The sequence below is a fragment of the Bos grunniens genome, chromosome 13 (assembly GCF_055505025.1).
Source record: "Bos grunniens cultivar Pamir isolate PY7600 chromosome 13, Bosgru_T2T1.0, whole genome shotgun sequence".
Lineage (NCBI taxonomy): Eukaryota > Metazoa > Chordata > Mammalia > Artiodactyla > Bovidae > Bos > Bos grunniens.
The window spans coordinates 58,365,671-58,387,471 of record NC_141177.1 but is presented as its reverse complement, the minus strand read 5'-3'; the positions used below and the strand labels follow the sequence as shown (position 1 = coordinate 58,387,471).

General features: G+C 43.4%; 1 protein-coding gene across 39 annotated transcripts in view; it reads left to right on the top strand.

Moving 5' to 3' along the window:
* The window catches only part of KIAA1217 (KIAA1217 ortholog), an 820,709-nt gene that overhangs the window by 572,504 nt on the left and 226,404 nt on the right, over positions 1 to 21,801 (top strand). The window lies entirely within an intron of this gene.

Here is a 21,801-nt window from a genome sequence, read left to right as displayed (position 1 = left end):
GGGTATGGCTGTTCCATTCTTGCTATTTCACAATCCTCAGTGGCACTCGAGCCTTCTGTAATCTTTAGGAATTGAAATAGAGAAGCATTTTGCCCCCAACCTGAATGCCTCAATAGAAAATTGAACAGCCTCCTCTTACCAGCGATGTGGATCCCCCAAAAGTTAGTGATGGAAGGGTAAGAAACGCCTGCATCTGGGAATTCTCTCCAAAACACCAGGTCCTTAGCCTGGTGTTTCAAACCACCTCTCTGGCCACTCGGGGTGTCTTAGTGACTAGCCAGCAGTGACGTCCTTCAGCAGGAGTGATTCTCTGAAGCTGTAACATATATCGGGGCAGGCTGGACGCATACCATATCCATGCCTGGGAAACTGCTTTCAGCAGCAGCGTCTTCCAAGTGATAAAAATAACTTCGCTTTGGTCAGTAGCCCTGAAGCCAGGTGTCCCCTTTCACTTCCTGTTCTCTGTTGGGTCTGCAAAAGGACATCTTGTCTTCCACAGTTTGGAATGTGACATTTCTCGTCTCGCCACTTTAACTGCCTAACGTCTAGCTGTCTGTTCTCCTCTTGTGTATTTTGAGAGTCCTCTCCTCTTCAACTTTTCCATGTTAGCTTCTCATGTCTGCCGCTCATACCTACAGGGAGAGATTGATAGCTCCCTGCTAGGCACTTGCTAACACAGATGTTTATATTTTGATTTCTGTTGTGTCCCCACTTTTTAAAGCCTAAGCTGTTAATTACAGAGCAGTAACTTTCCTGTTCGTGATTCTCTTGAAAGTCTATTTTATTCCCCCGTCGCAAAAGGTTCTTTTTGTTCCCCCTTCTGACAACAGATGTATTTCCTGCACAATATCGGATCATCTTTTAGATTGTGAAGTTCTTCACGAGTCTCCTTTTTGAAACCATTATTGACTAGTGAGTATAATTTCTTCTTTTTCATGAGGTCTAGGTCAGACTTCTTCTCAAGAGTTCTTAGGTTCTAAAGCCTCTGTGAGCCCAGAGGGATAGATGATGGGTGTGATTAATCACTGAAAATGTGGCTGCTGGTGGGGTTATTTCCTGTGTCACGCTTCCCACTGTCAGACCTGGCAGAGAGCTGCCATGCTGGGGGGCCATCTTCGTGTGGACACGGCCCAACCTCACTCTCTCTCCTTCCTTCCCGTTGGGACAGAATCGTGTCTGCCTCCATTGAGAACAGGAAGGCTGTCTCACTCACTGTAGAGAAAAACCTCCCGTGGACCTGCCAAAATAACTGCTGAGTGGTTTGTTATCGAAGGAAACACAGGGTGGGTAAGTCACCTGAGTCCTAGGTTCATTGCCTAAGCCACAGAAAATTCTTCTTGATTCCAGCAGCCATGTTTAACTGACCACTGACATTTAAAATTGTAAAAGAAAACTGAAGGGACCTCACTGGCAGTGCAGTGGTTGAGACTCCGTGCATCTAGTGCAGAGGACACAGGTTCAATCCCTGGTCCGGGAACAAAGATTCCACATACTGCACAGTCAAAAAAATGAAAGTTCCTGTGAAGTCATATCAAAACTGTTACTTGGAGACTGTGTTCTTTATTGGGAGGCAGTGTGAGGAGCCTGCCTTTTGAATACCCGCCTCTTCTTCCCCATCCCTTCCTTGGCCATGTCCCTTCTCAGACTCCTGTGCTAACTGATAGCACATGTGTTTCAGAATGGAACCTGGAAAAGGAATGTTATAGGGGCCTCATATGGAAATGCCATTCCAAATTCCATACGCCGTTCGATAATACACTGGCTAGACCATCAAGAATCACCCCCAGAAAGGGGGAGTTTGGGTTGGAAGGGAATCAAAGGAATTGAAGACCTAATATAATTGATTGCAGTGAAGCAGTAATAGGGTGGTCTGGACAACTGGATGTGGGCCAAATTCAAAATCACAAGCAACTCACCCTACCCTTTGAGAATGAGGTGAGGTCTACTGAATGGAGAATAGGGCAGGTCATCAGCTTGCTTAGGTTTTAATTTAAATGTGGGCCCTGAGCTTTGTGTGTTGTTTTCTGAAAGGGACGAAGGTACTGAATGCAGCCAGAAAAACCCGTGCCTATCCATCCTCTTACTTTGATCTCTCTTGTCCTCCTCTCTCAGAAGCAGGGTTCTAAAGTAAAGTTCTCGGTTGTGTATGAATGAATGTCTACTGATGTCCAGGGGTCATTTTCCTTTGTCCCAGGTATAATGTCTGGCATAACATACAGTATGTATGAATGAATGAGTGTCTAGCATAACATATTTACAAATGAATGAATAGCACTGGTATCAAAAAACAGGGAAAATGTTAGTGATTGGAGGAAAGGGTGAAAACAAATCCTAGTTTTAAGGATTAAGAGTTTGCCCTCGATGCCATGAGAAAGCAGTACAGGATGAATATGGAGTTACCAAACTCTATTCCACGGAACAGTAGAGCATAATGAATAACACACACACACAGGCTTCCATGGTGTAACAGATATTTCACACTGTGTCACACTATGGGGTCCACAGTATATTAGTTGCATACTGAAATCTCTGAAAAGACCTGCAATGAAGACAACCCAGTTATAACTTTTATTTAACTCAGCTTTTCTCCCAACAGAGTTGGATATAGAATTCTCTGTTTCACATCTCTTTACATTTAGAACCCACTGAACACGCTTTGGCCAACGCTGTTAGAAATGTACAAAATCGTCCTAGACTTGAGTCCATCTGATCTGGGTTTGAATCATAGCTACCACTTACTATGTGAGCCTGAGTCTAATGAAGTCAGCTCTTGTCTCCTGTTGCCTCATCTGTAAGGTGAAGATAATGTCCACTTCCTGAAATACGAGAGTTAAAGCCAATAAGGCCAATAAGCCATCGTATGGGTACCTGGCACAGGCTGGCTCCTTATTTTCAAACTGCTGCACTGCCTTTTTCTGAACTACATGGTCCTAAATACAGGAACTTCTTAGGATGAAGCCTGTTCTCCTTAATCTTTACAACCAGTGGCAGACAAACTGTTATTTGCACTTGTAAAATGTGAATACTTAATCTTTTTTTTTTTTTTTAAGATACTCCTTTCCCAAAGGAAAATTACAGCAAAGAGCTCATAGTTACTTTCAGATTTGTTGGTGCTGCTGCCTCCTAAAATCTGGCATGGTTGTTTCCCAGTTTTTTTTCTCGACTCTCCAGTTTCTTCTAAATTGGATATTAAAAAGGAAAAGTCTTTCTGGAAATGCCTTTTATTAATATTAACCCACCAAATAAATGGCTATTTAAAAACTATATGTAATAACAGCCGCAGATGTTTGTTTTGCTTTTACTGTGTATCAGGCACTTTTCTGAACTCTTTAGGTGTAAAATTCATTTAATCCTTCCAACAACCCAATGCGTTTGCAGTGTTATCTGCATTTTGCAGATGAGGAAACTGAAGCTTTCAGGGAAATATGTCTAAGGCCATCAGGTAATAAAAGATGATGACAGATGACTCCTGAATTTTGTTCAGCAGCAGAGGGAGGAGGAAGGGAACAGAAACACAGCAGCTGTTTTAGACACACTGACCCCCTGGCCCACCGATAAGAAGCTCCTGCTCTGCAAAGTGGACTCTTCTTGCAGTGGAATTTTATGTTCCTCCCAGGGCTGGTGTCAGATTCTCTGGATACCTAAGGTGACGTGAGGAGAAGCAGATGATATCAACAGCACAGTTTATTTGTGGAATCCAGGCCTCCTCTTCAAGACCAAGGCTTTGTCTCCAAAGTAGAGGGACTTACGCTCAGGATGCCTGTTCCCTCGCTTAGCTTTTCCACACGAAAGCAAGAAGGAGAAGATTCTGGCAAACTGGAGCCTATCCACAAGTCATTTCAGGAAAGACAGATATAAATAGAAGTGCCTGGAAGGCTGAATATGTTTTCTTCTGCAGGAAAGTTAAAGTGGAACCCTAAGTCATAGATTTTCTGAAAATTAGTATTTAAAGATACACCAGCTGTGGAAATTGGCAAAAGAGACTTGGTTTAATAACTTATGAAGGGAGTCTTCCCTGGGTGGTCCAGTGGTTAGGAATCTGCCTTCCAAAGCAGGGGATGAAGATCCCACATGCCGAGGAGCAATTAAGCTCTCATGCCACAACTAGAGAATAACCCCATGTACTGCAGCTAGAGAAAGCCCGTGCGCTGCGGCAAAGACCCGGCGCGGCCAAAATTAAAATAAATAAATAAATAAACCATGGTGGGATAAAAGTGTCAGATATTTAAGAAAAAAAAAAAAAAGACATATGAAGGGAAATATTAGCATTACCAGTGTTCTGCTTCCCCTCCATCATCTCCTCCAATGAACCTCTCGATGAAAATCAGCATATTTTGGGACATATTTTGCAGGTCTGCTGTTGATTTGCAGGGAACCTGGGAGGGTAGATGTAGAAACGTTCCTCTGAGGACACTGCCGGGAGCCCAGGTTGTCAGCAGAGCTGAGAGTGAAGTCGTCGTCCCGTCTGTTGACAGGCACTGACTTTATCGCAGGACAGTGTGCTCCCGTTGGCAGGCGTGGGAAGAGTAGCCTGGTGATTGAATGCTCTTATTTCCGAGTGAGCGGCACAGGGGTGTTGGAAGAGCCTGTTACGTTGAGTGTGAGGCTCATCAACAGCCCAATTAAGAGGAAAAGAAGGGTGGCTGTGGAAATACAGTGGGTTGTGTTGCTAAAGCTGTCTGAGTTTGGAGCCAAATGGAGCTTTTCAGTACAAAGTCGATGTGAAATTCTGGAGTGTTTTCATGTCAGACACCCTCCTACGGGATGGGGGTGGTTTTAGAGAATATTTGTTTTGCTTCTTTGGCTACCACCTGCAGAAATGTGTTTATTTTGACTATTTTGTAGAAAGCTGGTGAAACCATCTTGTGAGAGGATTCTTTGGGTGGCAGTTTTCCCGTCCAATGTCAGTGCCCAGTTTGGAATTGGCATCAGGCTGAGGGTTATAGACCCTGATATTGAAGTCAAGTGTTGTTTTATAGACCGACTGAAACAGTTTTGGTGGGTGTCCTTATGAGTGATGGGCCCAACCTTACTTGCTTCTGAAAGACACTCTTCAGCAAGAGAGCTTCAAAAACACCTGTTATTCCATTCTTTCATTTAAAAAAATAAATCCTTATTGCCCTGCAAAGCCTGTGCAACCCCTCCTCTAGTTCTGTTTACATATTGTAAAATGAACCCATTGCATGGATCTTTAGAGGACTAACGTTTGAATGTAAGCATCTTGATAACAAGGTGAAGACTCACGGGTGATGTTAAGGGGCAGCCCAGGAACGCTCTGTAGAGGGATAACCCCTCAGCAAAGTCATGTCATCTGTCCAGGGTGGCACTTTCACACGCGTTATGAGCACAGGCTTGTGTGGGAGAAACCCTCCTCCAGTTCCACTTCGCTCCCTTGACTGACAATGGAGATTCAGATGTGGTATTTGATCCCACCTGCTGTCTACAAAAGGAACTCATTGTTTACTCAAGAACCCACCCACGTGGGTCTTTTGGGTGGTTCTTCATCTAGCCTTGGTGCTGACTGTCTCTAGCACCAAGGGTCTTTTGTGCTTGCTAAGTTGCTTCAGCCATGTCCAAGTCTTTGTGACCTCATGGGTTATAGCCTGCTAGGATCATCTGTCCATGGGATTCTCCAGGCAAGGATATTGGAGTGGGTTGCCATGCTCTCTTCCAGAGGATCTTTCCAACACAGGGATCAAACCCGAGTCTCTTATGTCTCCTGAACTGGCAGGCGGGTTCCTTTGTGGGACCCAGCAATTCCCAGAGGCATCTCTGGAAGGCTGATGTAGAGAAAGGAGAGAATGTAGAAAAAGATTGGAGGTTCAGAGAGGGACACAATGTACAATTCAGTTCAGTCGCTCAGTCGTGTCTGACTCTGCAACCCCGTGGACTGCAGCATGCCAGGCCTCCCTGTCCATCACCAACCCCCAAAGCCTACCCAAATTCATGTCCATCGTGTCGGTGATGCCATCCAACCATCTCATCCTCGTCATCCCCTTCTCCTCCCACCTTCAATCTTTGCCAGCATCGAGGTCTTTTCAGTGAGTCAGTTCTTCGCATCAGGTGGCCAAAGTATTGGAGTTTCAGCTTCAGTATCAGTCCTTCCAATGAATATTCAGGACTGATTTCCTTTAGGATGCACTGGTTGGATCTCCTTGCAGTCCAAGGGACTTTCAAGAGTCTTCTCCAACACCACGGTTCAAAAGCATCGATCCTTCGGTGCTCAGCTTTCTTTATAGTTCAACTCTCACATACATACATGACTACTGGAAAAACCATAGCTTTGACTAGATGGACATTTGTCGGCAAAGTACAGGAAACTTACAGAAAAGAGGAGGAGGTGGTACTAAGCAGTCAGGAGCACCAGCAGCTCCTGCCTCAGCTTCTGATGTTAAAGATAACTGCAAAAAATCAGTGCTGCTCCTTTAAAGAAAGAGAGAACCAATTTTGAGACAGAGAGTAAATGGTTTTCAAAGGTGAAAATGAGCCCAAGATTTTCACAGGACTCCAGGACAAAAAGGAATTCTTCTCTTTGTCAGATCTTCTGCTTCAAAAGTGAAAATCCTGTAGTGAGAGGAGATAGAAACATAGGGCAAACTCCATGCTTCTCCACCTAATCCCTGGAGAGTTGATCCTGAGTGCTGGGAAGTATTTGAAAGGAAGGAGGTGCGGCTTTGGTGAATCATGAAAACAGCACTTCTGTTTTCACAGGGGGCAGACTTATTCCCATCCCATGTTGGCTCAGCACATCAGCCAGATCTCTTGTCCCTGGGCTCTGAGTATTCATATGTTTTCAGATGAGCTATCCACTGATGGAAACAATTGTCATTGTGTCTGTTGCCAGAATGGGAGTTAAGTATTTGAAAAACATGCACAGTGAAACGGTATCAGATTATGCATCATCCATTTTTATTATTGGTGATGATTTTAACGTTTGATCATTTAAATGGAAGCTGTTTATTTTGATATTATATAATAATAGATAAAAGGAACTTAAAAAAGAGATCAGATATAATGACAATAGTATAGAAGATAGTTGTTTACTAAGCTGAAAATGGTCTCTTTAAACAAAACATTTTGGGTATCTGTCTCTACCCAAAAGATGAGGTGGAACCCAGTCTAGTGCTTTTCATATGTTCAGTACACATCCTTCTGATGTAGGAAATACCAGGTTTCTTTCGTCTTCTTTAGGTAATGTGTCTACTCCAGTAGGTGTTCCTCAGTTCAGTTCTGGAGAATGCAATGGCACCCCACTCCAGTACTTTTGCCTGGAAAATCCCATGGACGGAGGAGCCTGGTAGGCTGTAATCCATGGGGTCGCTAAGAGTCGGACACGACTGAGCGACTTCCCTTTCACTTTTCACTTTCATGCATTGGAGAAGGAAATGGCAAGCCACTCCAGTGTTCTTGCCTCTAGAATCCCAGTGATGGGGGAGCCTGGTGGTCTGCCGTCTATGGGGTTGCACAGAGTCGGACACGACTGAAGCGACTTAGCAGCAGCAGCAGTTCAGTTCAGTCACTCAGTCATGTCCAACGCTTTCCAACCCCATGGACTGCAGCACGCCAGGCTTCTCTGTCCATCACCAACTCCCAGAGTGTACTCAAACTCATGTCCATCGCCTCAGTGATGCCATCCAGCCATTTCATCCTCTGTCGCCCCCTTCTCCTCCTGCCTTCAGTCTTTCCCAGCATCAGGGTCTTTCCCATTGAGTCAGTTCTTTGTATCAAGTGGCCAAAGCATTCAATCTGGGCTATTCATCCGTTCCTGGATGGCTGTGGTTTGAGTCACTTCAGAATGAGGCCAGTTGCAAGCGGGAGTGTTTTTATATAGTATTATGTGGAGGGTAGAGTAAGTAACCGTCCCTGTCCCCCTTTTGCTGGCAGAGCTGGGGTTCCCGGGACATGCAACTTCCAGTTTTCATACTGGGAAAGTCCTGGGCAAACCAGGTTGAGCTGTCACCGTGTGTGAGATAGTGGATTTGACCTTAAACTTTAGCATTACACGACAAAGTATTAAGCAGTTGAAATTCTGAATGTTCCTGAACTTCTTTTATAGGACAGCGTGGACTTGTTCCAGTAACCTTGTGTTCATGTCTGCTGACTCTGTCAACTCTTGACACTCTCTTTCTAGAAAATGCCTCCAAAATGGCTTCAGAATGCATGTCAGTCCCCTTCAGTGTCTTCTGTGTTTTGGCAGACTGGGGCAGAGGGTGAGCTGAGAAAGACGGGGTACCCCCCGCCCCCACCTCCACCTCCCACCCCCTGCTTCAGCCAAAGTGTCATCACTTTTACCTGCCAAGAGGAACGTTTTACAGCTCAAATTTGTAGCAACATAAATGGACCTAGAGATGATCTTACTAAGTGAAATAAGTCAAAGACACATCTCATGATATCATTTACATGTGAAATCTTAGCACAGACTCAGATATTGAATACAAATTATGGTTATCAAAGGGGCAAGGGGAGGGAGGCATAAACTGAGAGTTTAGGATTAACAAATACACACTACCGCATACAAAACAGATAAACAACAGAAATCTACTGTGGAGCACAGAGAACTATTTTCAGTACCTTATAATAAACCTATAATAGGAAAGAATCTGAAAATTTTTTCTGTATACGTATGTATACCTGAATCACTGTGCTGTACACCTGAAACTAACACAACATTGTCAATTTTTAAGAAGCAGTGTGTTTCCAAGCCAGTGATGAGATGCCCACGTATCCCTTCTGGTTCCAGTTTCTCTGATCTTCTATGGAGAATTGCTAATTTTCCAAAGGCTTGGAATGAAATGAATTTAAAGAAAACGTCTTGTTGCGATGGTTCTTGTGACAGTGAGAGATCCTCACTGTGTGGTCCTTTTATTTTTAGCAGTAGTGTTGGAAAAATCAGGTTATGTTTATTCTGAGTGTCTGGGGGGGCTGGTGAGATTGTGTAGTCTAGAAAATGCTGCGATTATAAATTATTATAAACGTCGGCCGGGTGGAGAAATTCATATACCAAAAATACTGCAGTGTATAAGTCAGCCTATAGATTCTTCCCTAGTTCATTGCCCAAAAATGTATACATTGGCCAAGGAGAATAAACCGAGAACATACTTTCACAGAGAAACATAAATACATTTCACTGTGCTGTTCTTTTGTCAAGTATGTTTCTATATCAGATTTCTTGCTTATCCCCAAAGCCCCGATTTTGAATTCACTTGTTTTTTGCTGCCTTCATTGTAAATCTCGTAGTGTGGACTTGTTTTTCTATTAGATAAATACCTTCAAATGGTAATACTTCCTAGTTTTTAGCATTCACCAAATATTTTATGGACTTTCCCCAGGTTATTGTTTATTTTTAACCTTTTAATGTTTGTTTCCACTAGAGTAGTGAATTTTTTATAGCGCTGTGTGCGTCTTTAGGTATGTTGAAGGCTGGTGATAGCAGAAGCCCCGTTTGAATGGATTGGCTTCTTTTAAATGGCAAAGCTACTGCCTTCAATGAATAAGAAGTCCCCCTTCTTAAAAGAGAAAAATCACACTGCCTTGGTATCTCAGGAGTGCAGTTCCATAACTATTATTATGCATGATGGAACACATCTTTATTCAATAGAGCAAATATTGCCAACAAAAATGAAATAATAGAGGAAATAACTTCTAGTAGTTTGCAGCTCTAATTATGAGAAATAAGTGAAAATGTTTTCAATCAAAGTTTTTTCTACAGTGATAGTTGACTTTTTCACTCAGCGATACTTATGCTATCAGGGGAAAAATAGATAAATTGAATGTTTTTGGTTTTCTAAACATTTTCTCCCTTTGGTTTTTGCTTTATAAGGTCAAATGTTATACTTGTCTTTTAAGCCACCCACACATCAGCTATTTGGGTGAGGCTGGACTCTGCACTAGAACAGAGGTGGGGTTTGGTGAGGGGGCTCTAATTTATGAGATGGCTTTTAAGACCCTGATGCTGGAAAAGATTGAGGACAGGAGAAGGGGATGACAGAGGATGAGATGGTTGGATGGCATCACAGGCTCAAAGGACATGAGTTTGAACAAGCTCTGGGAGATAGTGAAGGACAGGGAAACCTGGTGTGCTGCAGTCCACAGGGTCGCAAAGAGTCGGACACGACTGAGCGACTGAACAGCATCAATATCATATCAAGACTCACTTTAATGAAATTCCTGCCTCCGAAATGTTTCAATAGAGGCAAAGTGTTGTCATTAAATAAATCAAGGAGAATTTCCCTTAAAAATAACTCCTTACTTATCACCAAGCTAGGTACTTTTCCTAAGCCATCTTGACTGCTTTTCTAAATATGAAGATGTGAAAGAAGTGAAAAATAAACGTTCTACCCGTAGAAGTTCTAAACCCATCATTTGTGATAAGGGCTTTAATCCATATTTAATTTTATTTTTATAATAAAATGTGACCTAGGTGAAAATCATTGTATTATGCTTCAAGAACATACCATGCTGTGGGTGAACTGGGATGGTTAATGGAGAGGAGGAGTGGTGAGGATTAAAAAATCCATTTCTGGAAGTCAGACTGATAGTAGACGCGGTGGAGGGAATAAGAAATTGAGTTTTGGAACATTCGAAGTGAGGTAACTGAGGGAATTCTTCGCTTGGGAATAGGCACGTATGTTGATGTGCATTTAGAACCTACATGTATTTTGAAATGTATTTAGAACATACGTATATTGGCGAGCATTTAGAATATGTCTGTCTGGATTTGGGGAATACTGGGCTGCAGCCATGTGTAGGTGTATTCTTAAGCTTTTTTCCCATTCACAGCACCCTCAGTGCCCATAGGCCAAAAGAAATACCTGACAGTTTCTGTTCATTTCAGCAATAAAGTTCATACAACCTAATGAGAATTTATGTCCTAACAATTTAGTGGCTGATTGAAAATATAATTGTACACATTGAAATATATATGTATCATTTTCTTTTTAAAAAAGGTTTATTTATGGCTGTGCTGGGTCTTTGTTGCTACGTGCAGACTTTCTCTAGTTGTGGCGGATGGAGGCTGCTCTTCATTGCGGTGAGCGGGCTTCTCTTTGCCGGGACTTCTCTCGTTGTGGAGCACGGGCTCTAAGGTGCATGGGCTTCAGTAAGTTGTGGCGCACGGGCTTAATTGCTCCATGGCCTGTGACCAGGGATCGAACCCATGTCCCCTGCATTGGGAGCATGGATTCTTAAACACTGGGCCACCAGGGAAGTCCCTATCTTTTTCAGTCTTAAGCGATAGTTAATTTTATGTGCTAACTTGGCATGGCAGAGTATCCATGCATGTGCTGTGTGCTCAGCCACTGAGTCATGTCTGACTCTTTGAGACGCCATAGACTGTAGCTCACCAGGCTGTTCTGTCCATGCGATTTCCCAGGCAAGAATACTGGAGTGAGTTGCCGTTTCCTACTTCACGGACTCTTCCCGACCCAGGGATCTTGCGTCTCCTACATTGGCAGGCAGATTCTTTACTGCTGCTCCACCTGGGAAGCCCATGTGTTTGGTCATACACCAGTCTGGATGTTGCTCTGAAGGTATTTTTTAGATGAGATTAACACCTGGATCAGTAGACCTTGAGAGAAGCAGATTACTGTCCATAATGTGGATGGGCCTCATGCAATCTTCCTGAGACCTGAAGAGATAATAGCCGAGGGCTCTCAGGGAGGAAGGAACCCTGGCTCCAGACTATCCTCAGACTCAGCTGTATCGCCAGCTATTCCCTAAGTCCCCAGCCTGCTGGCCTGCCTTGCAGATTTGGGACTTGCCAGCCCCCACAGTGGCGTGAGCCATTCCTAAAATCAATCTCTCTCTGTGTACACACACATATCCTACTGGTTCTGTTTCTCTGGAGAACACTAACCACTGGGATTACATGCTTCCTTGGGCACCACATAGCCTCTCATGCCTTAGAAACAGATGGGACGTTTCCTGTTCCACCTTGAACTTGCTTTTTATCACCACTTCTCAGAACCCTGCTTCGCAAAGATGATATCATCTGAAGGACTGTAGGTGATTTCATGTCGAAACAGGAAGCTACCTCAAGCTGGAATTTTGTATGGCATCCAACAGGTGTCAAATATGGCTGTATTTCCCTTGGAAATGTAACGCATCCCTCAGCACATCTGTGCACGAGCTGTGATGTCAGGGCAGCTGTGTGTTCACTTTGGGAACTGTGCATACCGGTGTACAGGAACCACGGGGATGAGATGAGCTCAGACCAAAAGCAGAGATGAGCCCCAGAGAACACCTGCGAGGAAGAAGCAGCGGCAGAGGAGCTTTTGGGGGGCAAGTCTGGTGGAGACTGGAGACACAGGAAAGAGCTGATGCACGCTCTGCACAGAGCAGGGAAAATATGATCCCAGCTAAGAAACAAGTTCAGGCCCAGGACAGAAGGCAAGAGGAAATATTCTGATGGTGGAGCTATAGTAACATGCCTACCCTTTCTCTCTTTTCCAACTTTTTTTTACATGTCTGTGTCTTCATTGTATAATGAAAAAAGATATATTTACAACCATGAAAAAAATGCTTTCTAGCTCTCTTGTTACTCAGCACACCTGATCTTCTTATTTTTTATTTTTTCCTTTTCTGTCCAGTTTCAGCCTTGAGGTGTGTGTGTGAGTATGGGAGAGAGTGTGTTTTGGAGGTAGGAGGACGTGGACAGGAATAGGTCGGAGGAGATAGTAAAATAAGGACGTAACAGAAAAAACTATTTCCAGGTTTGCTTTTCTTCATGAAATGTTCAGTAGAATTAGGGAGGTGAAGCGGATTTGCAGAAGTCCAAACAAGGAAGTCGCCGTTAGAAGCTGAGGACACTCAGACTAGAGCAGGAGGTGGAAGGTGACGGGTGGAGCGAGCCCTGGGGAGGATGAGAGAATTGTACAGGTGAGTCGAGCTGGGAGGAACACCGGCGTGAGCCTTAACACTGCACTTGGACTAGACCCCAGCAGAGAGGCCTGAATGGATGGTGTGGGGCTCTGCTTTGAATCAAAGCCATAGTTTTCTCAAGACTGCATTAAAGCCACCAGGCGTTGCCAAAGCGCTTAAAATCTCTTGGCATTTGTTGAAATTTATTTGCCCGTAAGAAAATTCAGGTATCTAGCTTTGTGAAGTGTTCATTCAGGGAAATTTTTCTGTGCATTAACTAAAACCCATAATAATGAAAAAACAATGTGACACAATGGAAAGGTGACATAATTAAGCATAGAAATAAAGCTCTCGATTTTTTTGAAATTACTATCATCTTGACACTGGTGGTTTCATCAGGTAAAAGCAGTGATGCCAAGAGTCACGTGGCTGGAACCGTTGGGGTTATTTTGCATATAAGATGAGACTCGGTTTGGCATCTATTTTTATTTTGAGGAAAAACTAAAGGATAAAAAAGCATCCCGTTCCAGTTCTCCAAGAAGGTTATGATTTTAATTCCCCACCACGGAAAATGCAAAGAAATTTGTAATTACACTTCATGCGTGGCTCTCCAAAGAGGAAAAATAAATTGGTACCCATCTACTCCAAATCCGTAGATCAGACCTAGAATGGCTAATCACAGATATAAATTGTATGCTTGCTGCTGATTGCTTTCTCCTCAGTCCAATGTGAACAGTTAAGATTTAGATCTTGTGTGGCTGCAACGTTTTTGAAGTGTGACTCAAAAGTAAAAGTTTATTTTAAAATTCTCTTAATCCTCTTTGGTTGAAGTATTATCTTCAGGAGGCCCGTATTAAACTGTAAGTACCGATTTGGGCTGTTTTCAGAACATCAGAGCACCTTACCATTTATCAGAATAACCAGAACTGATCGAGAAAAAACAACTGTGTGGTTTTTTTCTGTTTTTACTGTGTAAAAACAAGACAGCTTTCAGTAGCAGTCACCATTCACTGATATAGTGGGATGGAGGCGGTTCTGAGGGGCCCACCAGGGGTTTTCCACCTTCTCATTCCCATCACAGACACCCAGGAACATCTTAAAAACTATAGAAGAAATGATGCAGCTGCTATGAAAACAGTGCAGTAGTTCCTCAAAAAAAAAGTTACAAATAGAATTCCTATATGACCCAACAGTTCAACTTCATGGTATGTATATACTCAGTAGAATTGAAAACTGGGACTCAAAGACATTTGTGCACCCAAGTTCCTGGGAGGATTATTTATGACAGCCCAACAGCCCATGTGTCTACCAGTGGAAGAATAGATATAAAGTGGGGTGTGCACACGTAATGGAACATTGCATGCATGCTTACTAAGTTGCTTCAGTCATGTCCGATTCTTTGCAACCCCTGGTCGCAAGGCTATAGCCTGCCAGGCTCCTCTGTCCATAGGATTCACGCCCTCCTCCAGGGGATCTTCCCGACCCAGGGATCGAACCTGCGTCTCTTATATCTCCTGCATTGGCAGGCAGGCTCTCTACCATGTGCAGCACCTGGGAAGCCCAGTGGAATATTATTCAGCCTTAAAAAGGAATGAAATCCTGTTACATGCTACAACACGGATGAGCTTCCGGACATTATGCTAAGTGAAACTAACTCAGTCATGGAAGGACAAATAGGATTCCACTTCCGTGAGGTACCTAGAGTAGAGAAATGCAGGCAGAAAGTAGAATGATTAGAGATTATCCTGAGTGCGTGGGTACAGGGAGCTTCCGCAGCCTGGAAAGCCCGCTGGAGATGGATGGTGGTGACGTTCCATAGCAACATGAATGTGCTGAATGCCACGGAACCATGCACTGAAAAATGGTGAGGATTGTAATTTTATATCATGTTTATTTTACCACCATTGAGCAAACAAAACCAAAAGCAACAGAAGAGTGGGCGACACACGAAACTCAGTCCCAGTGTGTCTGCAGCAGGGGCCAGGCTGCAGTGATGCTGGGCTCATGCGTCTATGGTCTCCGGAGTGCTGAGACTCGCATGGCACAGCCAGCAGTGAGGAGCCCACGCTGCTCAGTGATGGGAAGGCCTGCAGGCACCAGGAGGAGAGAAGGGCAGTGTGAAGGGCAGGGAGGTCCTGGTGAAGAAGATGACCCTGGTGTGGCTAGGCTCACTGGAATAACCAAGGGGTTATTCCAGTGAACAGAATTTCAGGCATTTGGAGTAATCTGTGCATGTGGGCCAGAGGGGTCTTTCAGTCACATCTGGGTAACTGTCCTTCAAAGCAAGCAAGGTGGGTGGATGTCTGTCCCACCTCCAAGAAGCATCAGCTCTTCCCTGGGTCCTGCTTCACCTGCTGCTCAGGTGAGACTCTGGAAGATAGTGGACACTCTCATCTTTGCTCTGCTTTGAGCGAAACAGAAGTAGAAGGGAGGCTCAGAATGAAGGGACCATACTACAGACCAGCCACTCATGACTGAATAAAGCAACTCTTTTAGATGCTTCAGAGAGAGACGTGCCTTACAAGTGACCCTTCCCTCTTTGGTTTGTGGGGACGTGAACCTGGGTTCAAACTTTTGTTGCTTCTTGAGCCCGGCCTTCTCCTGACCCAGAAGCATCTTAGTGAACATAGGATTAATGGATTAACCCATACATACATTCAGTTTCTACACACACACTGGACATTTCCTGCGTGCTGTTCACCAAGTCAGATGAACGAGAGTTCAGTTGAGTCCATCCTTCCATGCCAGAAGAGATCCCTTGACAAGGCTGCATTTCTGCTTTGCCAGAAGAATGTCGTGATAGTCAATAATAGCTAGCTCTGGTGTTCCTACCGAAGCTCTTTATTGAATACAATTCATTTTAAATGACCTTTACTTTTCAGGAATAGTTCTTTATTTCAGAAGTGCAGATTGCAAACAGCCTAATCAGCCCTCTGGCTTTTGGTTATTAGCATTCCATCTGCTTTATAATGCCATGTAAAAACCAGCTGTGCTAGGGAGGAAAAAATAACTGATTGAATCTGTTTCTCTGGAAGAAAAATTTGTGTGTCATTAAGATTGCCAAATGGCAGGGTCTTCTTTTGGGGGGTGTGTGTGTGTGTGTGAGTGAGACTCACTTAAGGTGTTTGTCATATTTCTTCTTCAAGTCCCAGAACTCAGGTGTCATAGTTAATATTAGAGTTATGAACAAAAGTGTTTCTAAAAAACTAAAGGAGGAATAATAATTTTAATCATCAGTTCAGTACAGTCACTCAGTTGTGTCCGACTCTTTGTGACCCGTGGACTGCAGCACGCCAGGCCTCCCTATCCATCACCAACTTCCGGAGTTTACTCAAACTCATGTCCATTGAGTTGGTGATGCCATCCAACCATCTCGTCCTGTCATCCCTTTCTCCTCCCGCCTTCAATCTTCCCCAGCATCAGGGTCTTTTCAGATGAGTCAATTTTTCGCATCAGGTGGCTAAAAGTGTTGGAGTTTCAGCTTTAACATCAGTCCTTCCAATGAATATTCAGGACTGATTTCCTTTAGGATGGACTGGTTTTATCTCCTTGTAGTCCAAGGGACTCTCAAGAGTCTTCTCCAACACCACAGTTCAATAGCATGAATTCTTCGGCACTCAGCTTTCTTTACGGTCGAACTCTCACATCCATACACGACCACTGGAAAAACCATAGCCTTGACTAGACAGACCTTTGTTGGCAAAGTAATGTCTCTGCTTTTTAATACGCTGCCTAGGTTGGTCATAATTTTTCTTCCAAGGAGTAAATGTCTTTAATTTCATGGCTGCAGTCACCATCTGCAGTGATTTTGGAATTTTAATCATAAGCTGTTGTAAATAATTTTATTATAAATGATTAAATGTTGCAGACTTAAGCATTAGCTCTTGGGCTGACTAGCCACTAAATATGGAGAAGAAAATACAAACAAAAGATTGAGTGCAGAGTGGGAGTATTATTAAGAATTCTTGGATTTTTCTTCCCAAGCTGTGGCCCATTAGTTGTTTATTTCGTAGTTCTGCTGCTTCAGGACTCTTTGTGTCTTCGACCCTACTTTTTTGAAAGGTGATGTTGATACTTGTTTATATGCTGGTCTTGTCGAGTCTTGCAAACTTGTACTGCTGCTATGTTAATTTCTTGGATAGATGCCTAAGATCATCATGTTTGTTCATAACAATGCTTATATGTGCTTTTATTCATGGACTGCTTGAAAGAGCCTTCCCCTCCTGGGTTGATCATGAGCTTGACCCCCAGACCCCCACCCTGCTCCAGACACTGGCTGTTCAGAACTTGAGTTGGGGGAGGTATAAGCCAGTGATCGTCAAAGTGCTGGTCAGGTGCCACCTTCTCAACTTGAAATAATCCTAGAAATCCTCATTTCCATTTATCAAGAAACTGCCAAAGTCACCTGGAAAGGAGCAGTTTGAAACTGAAGCTGTTTTCTGACTGGTCTTCATTCTTCCACTATCCCCTGGTGACAGGCACGGGGAGCCATGATTTGCAAGTTCTTTGAAGGCAGAATCTTGTCTTGGGATTTTCTTTTCCCTTTCAGGTTTGGAGCTTAGCTCTTGGATTTCAGGGAGGAAAACTCAGGCAGGCTATGGCAATTCAGCCATGTCCACCATCATCAGTTGCTGGGGTCGTGGATAAATTGGGAACAATTGGGGGGATATATAGAACTGAGATGAGATGAGGTGTGTGGTCCCTGGGGGAGCAGCTGAAAATGAGAGTGGGAAGGTCATCTCTTCAGCCCTTCAACTTACAAATGAGACCCTGGGGAGAACACAGGGCTCTCACCAAGCTTCCAGAGTTAATGGCAACTCAGCCACCATACCCTTTACCATCTGCATTTTATAGCACAATATGGATGGATCCTCTTAAACCTCTCAGACAAGACTAATTACAAGCAGCCAGTTGATCCTATAATGCACCAATTTGTCTGGTCTGGCTATAAGATTAGAGAAAATTACGCTCTTGATGCAGAGAGAGGAAAACAGTGGGAAGTAATGGGACAGAAGTTTCCGCTCTGCATGTGGATGTGAATGGACAGGTGTGGATGTGCATGTACACTTTGGTGTGGTGATGAAGAAAACACAGAAACCTATTAATTTGCTAGTTTCTCTCCTAAACTCAATTTCAGTATTTTTGTAGTTTTTTTTTTTTCCCTATGCCATTTTTTGGTATAGATTTGTGTTCTTTGAATTATATTCTCTGAGGTAGGATTTGGGGTTCTCGTTCTTCCGACCCAGAGTTCTAGAATTATTTGAGCTTACAGGTGGGAAAGTGTGCACTGGTTAAGTCACCCATCCTCTCTAATTGGTTGCATTGATGGTTTACTGTTGTGGGACTCTCGGTACCAAGGCTGGGTTACTGCCACCTCCCTATCCAATACCTTCTTTTAGATTCCTCATGGGTCCATTGCCTAACTTATTAAACAAAATAAGTTTAAATAAAATTAAATAAAATTTTGCATGCCATTGAAAAATTTTAATGATCCTTTTATTTTTTAAAAGATTCATTGATGTATTTACTTACTTTGGGCTGTGCTGGAACTTCCTTGCTGCGAGTGGGCTTTCTCTAGTCATGGCTAGCAGGGGCTCATCTGCACTTGTGGTGCACAGACGGCGTCCTCTCATGTTTCGGAGCACGGGCTCTCTTGTTTCAGTTCGCCACTTCAGTAGCTGTGGCACGCGGGCTCAGTTGTTTCTCAGCCTGTGGAATCGAACCAGGGATCGCACCCATGTCCCCTGCATTGGCAAGCAGACATGGGTTCTTAGCCAATAGACCACTAGGGAAGCCCTAATGATCCTTTTGTTAAGAAAAGGAGTTTATCCTGGCAGTGAACATTATTACCTACACTGGAATTCAGAGATGGCATAAGGATGTTTCTAGGATTCGCCCTTCACTTGCTTGTCTGCAGTACTGGTCTTTTTTTTTCCGGCTACACTAGATCTTTGTTGCAGCACATGGACCCTCTAGTTGTGGCGTGCAAGCTTATTTGCCCCCCAGCGTGTGGGATCTTAGTTCCCCGACCAGGGATCAAACCCGTGTCCTCTGCGTTGGAAGGCAGAGTCTTAACCACTGGACCACCATCGAAGTTCCATAGTGCTCTTCTGCCTCTTTCTTTCCTAAGTTGTGTGCTATAGGCTCGAGTCTCCTTTGTATCCATGCTGTGTATGTTAGCATTTTTCAGGATGCTTGGAGGCAGGCCGGTCCAGTTCCCAGGCCTGCTCACGATATTTCTAAGCGAACACCATTGTTCTTTTTTCCTCAAACCCATCAACCCAGAATAAATGAGGGTACCATTCCCAACCACCTCAGTGACTTACCCCACCTCTTTGTCAGAAGATTTACACAGGCATCCATGGCTTTGAGAGAGAGGCCACTTTCTCTTAACCCTTCCAGTGAATTTGTAAAGAAAATCTCCTTTGGTAATGCCAAGTAATTACACTCATATTTCTGTTTTAGATTTTGTTCATGCTCTATGCAGCTTTGTTCCATTTATGCGTTTCATTGTCAATGAAACAGCGTGTTCTCCAGCTAAGTACTTCCCTGAAAATTACTTGGTTTTCACTTACTTAGAGCTACTCAGGGAAAGGATAGGTCATCTTTGTAAGAGCTATAATGTTTTGTTTCACTTCACCAAACATATATATGTGTGTGTGTGTGTGGCTCAGACGGTAAAGAATCTGCTTGCGATGCGGGAGACTGGGTTTGATCTCTTGAGTTGGGAGATTTCCTGGAGAATGGAATGGCAACCCACTCCAGTATTCTTTGCCTGGAGATCTTCATGGACAGAGGAGCCTGGTGGGCTACAGTCCATGGGGTCACAAGACCTCATGCATACATATGTATATCATTGGGTTATATAGTTAAAGGGAATCATGAACATAAAATGATCAATTTTGGTTTTTAAGATGAACAGTGTTAAAAATAAGCTTGTATGCTCCTGAGAATGATCTAGAGAAAAGAAGTGTGTGATTGTAGGAGGGAAGAAACTGAACAAAGCCTTGGGATTTAGTGGGAGGCTTAGCCTTAGGAACAGAGACAGCTTTTCCATCTTTGCAGCCAGGAAGGCATCATCTGTGGGCACGTAAATCTGGTGGATGAGGGTGAGAGGGTGAAGTAGTTCTCACCTGTCAGTGACACAGAAAGCGAGGTGATCAGCTAAGAGTAAGAAGAGGATATTGGAAGTTTGAGGGGAGAAAAAACCTCTATGAAATAGATTGTAATCTTGGAAAATAAAAGAGTGAAATCATGAGGAAAGCATAGAAGAATCATTTAGCAGAGTTAAGTTTGAGATTTATGTTAAAGAAATTAAGACCATTAAACAGAGTTGTGTGAGTTTTTGTTTTTGTTTTTTTCCTTCCAGCAGTTTTAGCAGCTCAATGGGAAATAGGTTAAACCTGTATTTGTTTTGAATTTGTTTTCTTTTCAGCTGTACTGGGTCTTCGTGGTTGGAGTGGGCTTTCTCTAGTGCAGCAAGCGGGGGCTGCTCTCTAGCTGCGGTGCTTGGGCTTCTCTTGTTATAGAGCACGGGCTCCAGGGCATGTGAGCTCACTGGTTGTGGCTCACGGCCTCAGTTGCCTTGCAGCACGTGGGAATCTTAGTTCCTGGATCAGGGGTAGAACCCACGTCCCGTGCCTTGGCAGGCAGATTCTTAGTCACTGGACCACCAGGGAAGTCCTGACTGGAACTGCATGGATTGCCAGACTAGTGCAACAGAGGGTCAGGCAGATGAAGGTGTTGCAAGGAATTGCTCATGAAGCTGGACCACAGAATCTAAATTGGGTATGATGAAGTGGATGGTGGATTGAGCTTGAAGGATAAGATTCCTGTTGGGTCAAGGATCATTGGAAAGTGTTTTTGATGGTTTCATCATTATGCCTTCAATCTGTATGACTGTGCACTGTTTAAACCATGCCCTGTGTGGCCAAATGTCCTGAGGCTACTTGGTGGAGAAGATGGATGTCCATAGATCCAATATCCAAATTCTCATATCAGGGAAAACCTTGGGAGCATGATTTTTATTAAAAGTCTATGTTAGCAGTTGGAGAGATGATAAAAGTAGATTTGTTTGTTTAGCATCCTTTTCTTTTTGGTCTGTGTTGGGTCTCCATGGTGACAGGTGGGCTTCACTAGGAGCATTGCTCAGTTGCCCTGAGGCATGTGGGAATCTTATTTCTCTGACCCGGGATTGAACGTTCATCCCCTGTGCTGGAAAGTGGATTCTTAACCAGTGGACCACCAGGGAAGTCCCTGTTTATCATCCTTCGTTCACTTTGAAGCTAGTAATGTTTGTAAAGCTCAAGTGTTTTTAATAAATGGAAAAAAATCTGTCCCTTTAAAAAATTTCCTTTTTACTCATTTGAAAAGCAAATCACAGTAAAGGTGAGAATTAATATCTAGTCCTCTGGAAATAATTTTTTAAAGTAAATCACATCCATTAGGGAAATTCAAAAAGTTCAAAAAGCATTAAAAAAAATCCTGTCCTACAGGTAGACAGAAATGACTTTGTATCTTTTGACAAATCTCTTCTCCAGGGGATCTTCCCAACCCAGGAATAGAACTGGGGTCTCCTGCATTGCAGGTGGATTCTTTAACAGCTGACCTACCAGGGAAGCCCCTTTAAAATAGTAGTTTTTATTATTTAATGTCATTTTATTTTTAATGGCTATAAGATGTTTGTTAATTTTTAAAGATATGAAATTATTATTGTTGTTAGACATTGAAATCTTTTCATGTGTATGAAATGATGACAACTCAGCAGTGAGCCCCAGAAACACACTATTTAAGTTGTAAATATACCAATTAAAGGAGCCACAACTTACCCTAAGGCCTTGCAGGGAGCATTGTTCCTATTTCAGCAAGTTCCAGGACTGTGTGGATGAAAGTCCCCTTGTGAGCAGAGGTCCCCGACCCCCAGGCTGTGGACTGGTACTGGTC